We start from the raw sequence: 12,710 nt of genomic DNA on the forward strand, positions 1-12,710 counted from the left end.
GTCAGCCCAGAGCCCGACGGGGGGCTCAAACCCACAGACCGTGAGATCATGACCTGAGCCGAAGTCGGACGCTCAACTGACTGAGCCCCCCAGGCGCCCTTGGAATTATTGGTTTTTAAATCAGCTTCACCAGGAGCCAGTTCAGATCGGCTTGCCCGTGGGGAAGTGCCCAAGGAATCATTTGCCATTACTTTAAAAAGATGGCATGAGCCGTATAAGATACTTGTTGAAATATTCAAATCAAGGAAAAGAAACACAAGTACCACGGTTCTATTTTGATACATAGTTTCCAGTCTTTCTCTTTCATACATACTAAGACATAGAATTTTTTTTTAAAACAAAACTGAGACCCTTTTGCCTGTTTGGTTTGGTTACTTTACAGAAACATAAATTGCATCATAAATCTCTTTCTGGGGGCACCTGGGTGGCTCAGTCAGTTAGTTGAATGTCCGACTCTTGATTTCGGCTCAGGTCATGATCCCGGGGTCATGGGATCGAGCCCCATGTCTGGCTCCATGCTGAACGCCGAGCCTGCTTAAGATTCTCTCTGTCTCTGTCTCTGTCTCTCTGCCCTGCTCACACTCTGTCTCTCTCAAACAAATAAATCTCTCTCCACATCAACAACTGCCCTCTGGCAACAACACTCCCAGTGACTGGATGGGGCTCTACTGGATGCTCCTGCGAGTCGGCTCTCCAGCTCTATCTGTTTGAGATCTCCCTATCGCAAAAGCACACTTGAAAAGCGTCCTCATAGATGCATCTCCAAGCACATCCTGAATTCTTTCTTTCAGAGAAATTCCTAGAAGAACAGTTGGACCACAGGGTAAGTACAGTTGAAAGGCTTTAGTCAGTGTTGCCAAATGGCCTCCAGAAAGACCGGACTGGCTTCTCCTCCTGCCGGCAGATGCGAGCAGGGAAGACACCTATTGAAATATTAGCTGTGTTCTTGGCTCTTTCCTCTCCTTAAAACATTGCCCTCCAGGAGCCCTAGAAGGTTAATGAATGTATTAATTTCTTGTGGGTAAATCATTTGTAAAATCAAAACATCACTTGGCATATTGTAATATCTCAGGGTTGTGACAGGTGTCCCCGTAAATGGCGGGCAGAGGAAGTCAGGCATCAGAGGCGGATTGCTTCTCCCGCAAGCCACACCTGGAAGGAGACTCCAGTTGGGTTTGGGAGACTGTACCAGGTGGGGGGGCGGGGGGAGGGGGCTGCTGGCAATTCCCCAGGTTTCTACAGTGTTGGTCACAGTTGCGGACTCAGCTAGCGGGGGTCTGCTCCAGCCTTATCAGTGCACCAAGCCTATGCCTGGGAGTAAGGGAGTGGAACTTTAGGACCCCAGAGGGGGCACTTAGAGACGACAGACATGGCCCTCCCTAGGGTGTGGGCCCCTGCACAAATATTGTTTTCAGGCGTCTGTCTCTATAAACAATTTGAATCACCCCAAATCAGCAGCTCTGCCTCACANAAAAAAAAAAAACCCACACCAGAAATGCAAATCAAAACCGCACAGCTAAAAAAATAAAATTTAAAAACCCGCACAGCTGTGAGAATGGCCATCGTAAAGACATGAGAGAACAAACCTTGTTGAGGATGTGGAGAGAAGGGAACCTTCACCCATTGCTGGGGGGATGTAGTCTGGAGCAGTTATCACAGAAAACCCTGTGGAGATTCCCCAAAAACTTACAAACGGAACTACCATCAGATCCGACGATCCCACTTCTGGTCATACACCCAAGGGAATTGAAATCAGGATCCGGGAGAGGAATCTGCTCTTCCGTGTTCACCGCGGCGTTATTCATCATAGTCAAGATGTGGAAACAACCGAAGTGTCTGTCAAAGGATGTGTGGATACAGGTGTGGTGTGAATATAAAATGCAATATTGTCAGCCACGAGGAATAAGGAAAGCCTGCCACTTGTGACAATACAGATGAAACTTTGAAGACATTACATTAAATACAGGAAATCAGACAGAGACAAATACTGTGCAATCTCACTTACGTGTGGAATCTAAAAGAGCTGAACTCATAAAAACAGAGAAGGGAGTGGGGGTTGCCAGGGACTAGGTGTGGGGGGAGGAGGGGAGATAGCGGTCGAAGGGTCCAGACTTTGAGTTAAAGGGCAAGTGAGTTCTGGAGATCCCATGAGATTATATTTAATAATGCTGTGTGATATACTTGAAAGTTGATTAGAATAAGTCTCAAATATTCTCACCACACACACACACAATAACTATGTTACAGGATGGAAGCATTAGTTAATATTACAGTGGTAAGCATTTTGCAATATATAAGTGTATCAAATCAACACCTTGTTCACCTTACACTGATACTAATGCCAACCATATCTTAATAAAGCTGAAAAAGAAGTATCACACCAGTCACTGGGAACGATCCCCCATCCCCCTCCTCCCGGAACCCCAGCTCTACGATGAATGCAAGGGTGGGAGGGCCAGAGCTCCTTGGAGCATCTGGTCTACCCAGTAGATGTGTGGTCAGGAAGGAGCAGTGGGTAGAGGGGCTGGAGAGACCCTCAAAGGAAAGAAATGGGATTAAGGGCCCACATGGGTCCCAGTCCAGTCTCTGGGCTTCCTGCCCAGCCAGCACTGTCATCTGAGCTCCTCCAAGCACTAGAGACAGATTCTTTTCTTAGAGAGAGAGAGAGCATGAGTAGGGGAGAGGGGCAGAGAGAGGGGGAGAGAAAGAATCATAAGCAGGCTCCACACTCAGCACTCTATCCCATGCGGGGCTCAATCCCATGACCCTGGGGGTCATGATCTGAGCCAAAATGAAGAGTTGGATGCTCAACCGACAGAGCCACCCAGGCACACGGAGAGACAGAGAACTCTGAAGCTACGGGCCTGGGCAGGGGCCTGGCTTGCACAGAGCCAAGGGTCGTGGTGATGACAGTACCTAGGAGCCCCACGCTGGGTAAATCAGCTCTCCCTTGTATAATGAGTAAAGACAGACACCGGAGAACCAGGAACCATGTGGCTGGACATTTCCTGGGTGTTTCTCCCATTCTGTACCCACTCTGTGGCCCAGGGGGCTCATCCCTGGGTGTGCATCAGCTAAGCCCCTCTGCCTTTGGTTTTGGCCGATGGGAAGCCCAGGCTGGAGACCAGAGGGCGAGAGTGGAGAAAAGTCAGGGTATTTATCCATTTTATTGCCTCCCAGGCCACAGTCTAAGGATCACTGCATTTCTCTTCCTAAGGCTTTCCTACAGCCCTTACTAGTAAGCCCTTCCTCCCCTACCTCCTACCTTATGAGCTTAGAGGAGGCAAAGGCTCCTTCCTGTGCCCACGGGTGCTGTCCATCCCTTGTCAGGTTCCGTCAATCTTGCCCAAATTTTTGTAAATCCTTTCATTTAATGGTCTTAGATCACTGCTTTAAATGATTCCTTCTGCTGCCTGCTCAGGGCCTGATTGGCTCACTGGTTTAAGACTCGGGAGTAGTTCTTTTTCTTCATTAGTCTTCCTCACTAGACCACCTAACAGTCAGAGGCTTCTCCTGATTGTTATGATCCTGGGCTTCTTACTCAGAGACTGAATGCCAGCTCTCTGCTAAATGCTGGGCAATGAGGACGACCCCCCACCCCCATGGGCACTACTCTCTACTTCAAATCTGGGAGGAGGTTGGGGAAGACAGACAGACAGACACATGCTTGGAGACCCACAATACCCAGGGAAGAGCTCAAGTGTTACAGAGTGGGGGGTATTAGGGTTGTAGGATGAAGGGACCAGAATACCATGCATACAGGAGAAGCGTTTGGGGCAGGAGGAGGCAGACCTTAAAGAGCGGATAGATTTTGTCCAGTGGAAAGACAGATGAGTGTTCCATCTCCATCCATAGAAGATGCTGAGAAGACCAGATCCTGGTGAAGTCATTGAATCCAGTCCATGGGGCACTAAGGAGCCTAGACTTTCTTCATGAGCACTGGGGAGCCAGTGATGATTTTTTGAGAAGACGAGAGGTTCAAAGAAACTTTCCCTGAACCCAAAAAGATAGATATTTTTGTATAATCTAAATAGTACAAATTGTGGTAGAATTCCATATTTACTTAAGATCCCTGTAAAAGCATGGAAGAAAATGAGACAATGCTCTCTTTTTCTCTAGTATATGAGAGTTGGTAACAAACTAAATAAGCTTAGATGAAAGCCTTTTATTTTTTTATTTTTTTGAGACTTGTGCTTCTGAACACATTTTGTCTTCTGCATTCCCAGAGGGAAGGTAACTGGGAAGAATAAGGAAGAGATGTCCTTGACAGCCTATACCCTTCACCCCAAACTCTAAGGCTATTTTGGTCCTTGCTCAAAGATGTCCTATTCCAACAAAGGAAGCAGACGTTGGCTGCACTGAAGCAAGAACTGGTTCCAAAGCTTTCATTCCCAATACCCCTGGGCCAGAGAAAGTGCCAAGCAATCAGAAGCCATGCAGAGTGGGGACAGGGATGCTGGTGGCTGCAATCAAGGGGAAATCAGACCTCATTTCATGAGTCACCATCATTTTCCCATTGGTGACTCCTCTATCAATACAGGCAACGCGAAAAACACCCTGATGGGTGTGTGTGTGTGTGTGTGTGTGTGTGTGTGTGTGTGTAGGGTTCTGCCTATCAGAGGGGCTCCTCTGGGAGTGGGGATGTGGGGGATACGAGCTCTCAGTGCTGCCGTGGGAGGAGATGTACACACCTGGCCCAAGGCTGCGACGCTTGGGCCCCTGAGCAATTAGCCAACTGGCCTTATCTTCCCAGGACCTATAGAAACGTCTTATAAATCCCAGAATCTGAGACTAGAATAGCTGGGAGAAGTATAAAAGACCCACATGACAGTCAAGCCCCTGCCCCGCCAAGCCACCCCGATTTACAGATGGGAGACGCTTTGCCCAAGCCCCTCCAGGGCTTTCTCTCCTCATCTATGACTTATCGCCAGGTCCCCCACCTTCTCCTTTGACTATAGCGCCAGTGGCGCCACGGCTGGTGTGCTCCAGGCCAGGCACTGTGCTTAGGGCACCACGTGACACCTCGGGAAGGCGTATTATCAGCTTGCCTGTCATGCACTCAAGGAACCTGAGGCGTTCCGGAACTTAGAGAGCTTACCCGAACTGCCTGAGCTCACGCAGCTGCTCACGGCTGCAGCTGGGATTTGAGCCTGGCTTGAGTGTATGTTGCTTGCCCTACGTCATACATGGTGTTGCATTGGTTGTGGACTCAGCCCTGCAGGTTTCTAGAAGTCCGTCACTCGCCTTACGGGCTGACAATACTCTCCTTATGCCTAACCCAAATCCATGCTGGGCCAAAGGAAACCCAACTCCCTTTGGGCCCTCGGCTGACATTGAGGACCGCTAAGTAAACAGCACGGGCCACGGGAATCTTCTAAGCCCATGAAAGCACTTTCAGCCTCGGCCTTCAGTGCATTGCTGTCCTGTAGCCTCCATGTTCTCCACGCATCCTCCAACCTGGGTCAGGACCCATTGCCAGCGATCAGTCGTGACGGCCCTTATGCAAGTCGGCCTCCGTTTCACATGCGCAGCAAGCGAGGGAGCTTGAAGTCATGAAACGATGGTTTCTGCCCTCCCTCCCCTGGGGTCTGGGGACCCCTCCTGCACCCCCAGACCCTAGCTGTCCTGTCTGATCCTTATTTCTCCCCCGAGGCCCCGGATTTATTCGTTCTCTCCGGGGCCCCAACCCCACGGGCTTCACTCCTGACATCAGGCCTGTTGCAGTAGCACTGGGGAGGGACGGGCAGCCCCGAGGTCTGACAGCGTGGGCTTTGGGGACAGGACCAGGCTAACTGCCTCTCTACCAGGTATTAGCTCTGGGGAACTGGTGAGTGACTTGACCTCCCCGAGTGTGAGCCTGTGCTCCTAACCACAGGACGCCGTTGTGATGGAGAAATAAATAACATGTGTCACAACGCTTTGGTCCAGGGCAGAGGCCGAGCAGTTCTAACTCCTGTTTCCTCTAATACGTGTCTCCCTGGATTGCAACAAGGATTGAGTGAAATGATAAAGTACCGAGCATGGTTCCTGGCGCCCGCAGACACTCAATAAACAGAGCTTACCTTCTGAGGGAGGGCCCACTGCCTCACCTTCCCCCGGAGTTTTGGTTTTCGGGCAATATGGTGGAACTCAGTGCGGACAAACACCGGCCTGTCTCGGGCTGGGTGGGTGTGGGCTGGGCAGGTCAAGGCCAGGCCCCTGGACTTTCTCAGGCCTCTTGCCAGCTGGGATGCTGGGATCCTGGGTTCGGGGTGGTCCTGAGACCCCCAGGACCAAAGCGCTTGGGCAGAAGGCCATCCGTGCACCCAGGCTGCCGGCCCAGTCTAGTCTCTGTCCGCCGAGAATCCTCCCAAACCTCCCTCTGCCCCTCCTCCTGCTTTAACTAAAGCCCATTTTGTCAGTTCAATAATCTTGTTCTCTTACTAAAAATAAAACCCATGCTGCCGGATCTCTGAGAGAGGGGAGCTTTAGGTTAAAGGGCAAATTCCTCCCTTCCTGGCTGGGTCTGGGCTCCCAGGGAGCGAGCAGGGCTGGGAACCCCCACCAAAGCTGCTGCGTCAGGAGGGGGGCCCAAGAGAGGGTGGGAGAGGCGGTCCGCTAGGTGGGTGCCCACAGGGGACGAATGGCCAAGCTTCAGCCCCTTCCTCTTGGCCCTTGCTCAATCTTACGGCTCATTTCTTCTCCCCGCAGACGGCTTTGACAAAAGGCCTTTCTGCTTTTGCCCAGGCTCTCCCACAATATAAAACCATTGACTGATCAAAATGGTCACCTCACTTGGGCCTTCATCATTTTTCAATTTTCCGAGCGACTGCCTCCAGCACGTTGAATTACGGAAGACGGCAGCCTGCCGGGGGGAATCCAAGCGGGTGCCTGTCCGGCCCTGGGCTCTGTCATTGTCCGGTTCCAGTCTCTCCCAGCAAGGTCCACTTTAGTGGCTAACTGAGAAGGCAGTTGACCGAGGAAGTTAAGCATTTGAGTTTGGGAATCAAATGAACCCAGGTTAGAGTCCCGGCTCTGACCCTTAAGTGTGTAGCACTGTGGGGACCTTACCTCTTTGGCCTTGGCTTATTATCTGTAAGGTGAGATTACACAGAGAAGGGGCGCCCACTTCATGGGTAAGAGGATTCGATGAGACGATACAAACAAAATGCTTAGCATGGCCCATCCTCAGAGTGCTTATGTCAGTATGTTTTCATTATGATTGTTAATACTCTTCCAAAGGGCCTTTTGTGAGCAAGGCTTGGGGGGAATATTCTTTTCCTTCCTGGACTCCAGGTAGGAAGTTACTCTTAGGGGGATGGGCCCCTGAACCCCACCCCCATCTTCCTATATCTCATTACTGTTGCATAGAGTTCACACAGGAAAGGGCCTTGGAGCGTTGCTGACCATGGCCATCTCTGGGGAAGCCCCTGAGAACAGAGACCTTGGGAAGTTCATGCGGTCAGTACCAGGTGCTAATAAGAAAGGGTGACCTCCGGCATCTGAAGGTGAGGTCCAGGAAGAGGACTACACAGGGAAAGTTCACGAAACAGCGTAGCTGAGTGGGGACAGGAGCCTGTGGGAAGAGAGGTCCCAGCAGAGCAGTTAAAGGCAGGAGGGACGAGGCCATGGGAGCACCACCACTCAAGTGCAAATCTAGAATCCTTTCAGTGACAACGGGCAGCTCCAATCCCGAACGCCTGGGAAGCAATGGGGAATTGGGGCATGGAGGGGGCCCCGTCACCCTGTCACCATCACCCAGGGCAGCTCCAGCCCGCCCTCAGGGAGGGGCTGCGTCGGGGCAGAGTGGGTGGAGAGAGGAAGGTGAGCGCCCTCTGCTCCTGAGGCCGAGACCAGTCTGTGCAGCAGCCATCAGCCTTGCTGTGCATGGCAGAGGCCGGTAAGCCGGACGCCGTCCCCCCTGGCCGAGCATAGCCTGCATCTCTTCCTCGTTGCGTGTCTCTCAGTACCGCCCACGCTCCCCATCGCCCCCCACGGCCCTCGTCTGAGTGCCCGCACCCCCATCTTCTATCTGGCCCCGGGGCAGAGGCTCACCACTCCCCTCCTCTCCAGCTACTACTGCTGTCCCTATGCGCCTGCCTCCTGGGATTCAGATGGGTCAGGTCACCGGTCCCCGATGGCCCTCAGCAGGCTCGTGGGGCCCACGGCCAAGTCCAGCAGCTTACCAGATCCCACCTTGCACATCTCTCTGGGGTCCCAGGCAGTCCATGCAGCTGGAAGTCCTCTCCCATCCCTGGGCTCCCTCGCTCCTGCGCCTTTTCTTCCTGTCATTCCCTCCGCTTAGAATATTCTTCCCCATCTTTTTATTTGACGAATGAATGAACTAATCCACCAAGGTCCAGATTTCTGTTTCTAGAGCCTCGGGGCTCCCAGGTCATGGCCTCCCATCACAGCCTGCAGAGCTTCGGTTTGCTCTGAGCTGCTTTCCGCCCTAGGCCGGGCAACATGGCGCCAGGGGCCACATTCTCTCCTGGTCGCCATTATGGGTACATACCTAGCACAGGGCTTGGCACAGAGTCGCCACTCAGCGGAACTGACTTCAGCCGAGGGACGCCAGCTACCAGGGGCAGAACTTTCCAGGACTCTCCACAGATGCCGCACACTACCCTGGGGGGGTAATGAGTTTCCGGTCACTCAGGATTTACTAGTAGGAGGTAGACACTCCCTGGCAAGTTTATGCATTAGAGTGGGGATGAGATTGGATGGCTAATTAAGATTCTAGAATTTCCCTCATGTACAATCTGGGGGCTGAAGAATGGGGAATGTGTGACAGCACAGGCCAGAGTTGGGAGGGAGGAGGCTGGTGTCACAGAGGAGGGAGAGTTTGGACGGTGGCTTCTCTTTGCCTGGGCGTGCCCACTGGCTCCGTTTACTCTGTGCCTTTTGCTGTGCTCAGGGCTTCACATGCATGTGCTCAGTACGTCCTGACTGTGACCCTGGGAGAAAGGTTCCATTATTATCCTCCTCTTATGGAGAAAGAATGAGGCCCAAGTCACCCACTGAGAGATAGTGGAGGTGAGATGCCATGGGGGCTATCTGCACCCAGAATCTGGGTTCTTAGCTGAGATACTCCACCACCTTCCTGCATGTGAAAAATGCCTTTCATTTTTTCAAACTGACTTTGCATCCCGGAACCCTCTGGAAATGGAGGAGGCAGATCCAAGCCTAGTAACTAACGATACCCAGCCTTGTTTCCTGCACGGCAGACTAGACGCCTCTCCTCCAAGACTAGGAACCCACAGAGCCCGGCCTTGGCTCGGCCCGGGGATCTGGTCTGCGCCTGCTGCCTGCTCAGACCTCAGCTTCCTCATCTGTAAAATGGAATCTCCAGGGTCCCCTCCAGTGTGAAAGGCCCCACACTTCTCACCTAAGACAAAGCCAAGTGCCTCCTGCATTCCACATCCCCTTTCCCTGACTGGGCGCCAGCAAGATTTCCAAGGCGGAGGGGCTCTGATGAGAGCCGGACTGCTCCCAACCCCAGCGAGCTGACCATCGTGTCCAGGCTCCTCCCTCCCCACCCCAGCGTGATCGACGGCTCCGGGGAACCGAGCTTAGCCCGCAAAATGCCGCAGTCCCAGACCCACCTCCGCCCCACTCCACACACACACAGGAAATGGACCGTGGTACACGTAATATTACATTTTAATGGTCTGCAGCACCAAAGGCGGAACGAGGGATCGTTCCTGTGGCGGCAACGGTTTAACTCCTTCCTTCCTGGTCTCTTCTGGTCTTTCCAGCGAAACGAATTGGGGCACAGCACAAAGTTCTCAAAGACAGCACGGTTCTGAAGGTCGTAACAGGCTCACCTGCAAGTTTCTGGGACTCTCCTTTTTCGACTGTAGCCCCCAACGCAGGAAGGATGTAACTTTCTGATCGGATCCGGGCCCTCTCTTTTGTGGACTCCTTCAAAGCCTCCAGAATCAACAACCCTCCACGAGGCAGGAAATCTCTGGTGACTGACATCCGGGGCATGGCAAAGGGGCACTAGGTAAGCCTCTTAAAATTAACAGCCCCTGTGTACGCTCTCGGGCCAGAAGGGACCCGGAGACTTCCAGCATCTCCTAAGGTCCAGAGGAAAGAAAATACCTGCTCAGTAACCCCCAGGTCAGTGTGGATCAGGGACCAGAGCCTGAGAGATGTCACCCTTCCCGGGGTGACACACCTGTTGCTCCAGGTGACTCTTCCTTGCTATGTCCTTCCCAGGGCTGTGGCAGCAAATGCTTCACAACAGATTCTGGGGGTGACGGTGTCCTTGGCTGGTAGCATTTGCCAAAAATATAAAAAAAAAAATTATCCTGGGGGCGCCTGGGCGCCTGGAGAATGCGGAAGGGCATTCTCTTCCGTCGGTTAAGCGGCCGACTTCGGCTCAGGTCATGATCTCATGGATTGTGGGNGATATAAAAAAAAAAAATTATCCTAGGGGCGCCTGGGCGCCTGGAGAATGCGGAAGGGCATTCTCTTCCGTCGGTTAAGCGGCCGACTTCGGCTCAGGTCATGATCTCATGGGTTGTGGGTTCGAGCCCCGCACCGGGCTCTGTGCTGACAGCTCAGAGCCTGGAGCCTGCTTCAGATTCCATGTCTCCCTCTCTCTCTGCCCCTCCCCTGCTCACGCTCTGTCTCACTCTACCTCTCAAAAATAAATAAATATAAAAATTCTCCTGCCCCCAACAGCCAATTTCAAGCTACCAGTGCGAGCACCAGCACGGGGCTGAGAGAGAGTCAGCCTCCCATAGCATCTTCATCATGCAGATACAGAGACACACAGATAACCTCAGAATGTGCATCAGAACACAGTTAGCAAGCGGTGAGTTTTGAGCATGTATCGCCTTTGTTTTTAACAGAACTTAACTGAGTTTATCTAATTTAATTTTTAATAATGACGGTGTTTAACAGTCTGCTCCCAAAATTCTGAGAAAGTTGACAGTCAGCAGTTAGGAGGTACTCCGGGTTGACTCCAGCGTGCCCCTGCTCCCTCAGCTGAAAGTCACTGGCCACACGTCACTTTTATTAGTGGGGATGCACCTGAGAAAGAGCCATGGCACCGGCTCCCAGCCCCCTGGAGGCCTGGCTGCAGGCAGACACTGGCCTCGAAGGACCGATCGTGGGCAGGTACCTTCTTTTCTCATCGATCAGCCTGAGCACCTGCTGAGCTCAAATGCGGTCCCGTATCTTGCTCCCGCTGCAGGAGAGATCCGGTCCCTCTCATCTTTAAAGCCTGGGCATTCTCTTCCGTCTGATCATCTCCAAGGTGGTCCTCTGTCCCACTGACCCAAGGGCACATGAGGCCCCTGGGCGGCACCCCCAGCTGAGCCTCTCTTTGCTGGGTGGCAGAAAGAACCGCGAGGTGCCCTCCCGCAGGGCAGAGAAGGTCCTCGAGGATGAAATAGGACGGGACCCAGGATGGGCTCCTGTGATGCCAGCCTCCTGGGGGTGACTCAGCACGTATTTCCTCCCACGCTGAGTGGGGCAGAATAGGACACAGCGAAATGACAGGGGAAGACGTGGGAGCCTGGGTCATCAAAGACATCGAGCTCCTGCCTTGCTGTCCCTCGAATCACGCTCTCCGGGACGAGCCAGGCCCTGTGTCATGAGGACATCCAAGCACTGCGGTGGAGACAAACCACACGAAGAACTCAGGCCTCCTGCCAGGAATCTTACCGGCAGTAGGAGCGAGCGCCCTTGAAAATGGACCCCCCACAGCACCCATTCAGAGTCACACCACACGCAGCTTCTGGGAGAGGGGACCTAACAGAAGTCAAAGCATGATCCCTTCCCTCAAGATGATGTCACCACAGGGCCTACGTCAGGCAGGAGTCACTTTTGCTGTGAGTATGATGCTGCTATTGGTCACGCAGTAACAGTGACTTAAACAGGATGAACTTTTTCATCTCTTACGTAAATAAGGACAGAGGTGATGGCGTTCTACCGGGTCAGTGACCCAGGCTCCTTCTTTCGTGTTACCTTGCCATTATCATCATGAGACTTCTGCCTCCTGGTCCAATATGGCTGCGTGAGCTCCAGCCATTACATCTCCTTCTATCCCAGAAGGAAGAAGGACAGAAGAAAGGGGGCCACTCCTTCTTGCATCAACGACAGTTGGCAGACATTGCACATACCTTTCTGCTTATATCCCACTGGCCTGAACTTAGGCATAGGGCCAGTTTTTATTCATTCATGGCAGTCCTGTGTCCAGATAAAACTCAGGGGTTCTCATATTAGGAAGGGAGAGAATGGGCATCGGTGGACAACAATTTCTCTCCCAGGGCCTGGTGGAGGCCCCACAAGTCTCCAGCCAACAGACACACCTGCCTAATGTGTCTCTTTGCTGCCCTTGGCCGTTGGGTGAAAGAGCCAGTGTTCTCTTTCCCAACACTTCATCTGAAGCACAGCCCACCCGGCACCCTATTTGTTTGCTGAATTCTAAGTATCTGTCTCTTCCACTGAGAGACAGAGTCCATGCGGGGGGAAGCCTCACCTCTCTGGTCTTGCTCTGAATTCCCAGCCCCTAAACACTTGCTGAATGAATGAAGGAGCCTATGGCCTGAGCTGGGACCATTTCTGAGGCATCTCAGGACCCTCTGCCCAGAGCAGTGTGCAAAGATTCAGTGCCCATTTAATATTTGCTTTGACATAAGTGCATTCCCTGACTCTTAAGGACCCACCCCATCTCATCAGCCACATTAAAAAAAAAAAAAAAAAAAATGCCGGAA

This window comes from Crocuta crocuta, unplaced genomic scaffold, assembly GCF_008692635.1.
Source record: "Crocuta crocuta isolate KB4526 unplaced genomic scaffold, BGI_CrCroc_1.0 scaffold466, whole genome shotgun sequence".
Taxonomy (NCBI): domain Eukaryota; kingdom Metazoa; phylum Chordata; class Mammalia; order Carnivora; family Hyaenidae; genus Crocuta; species Crocuta crocuta.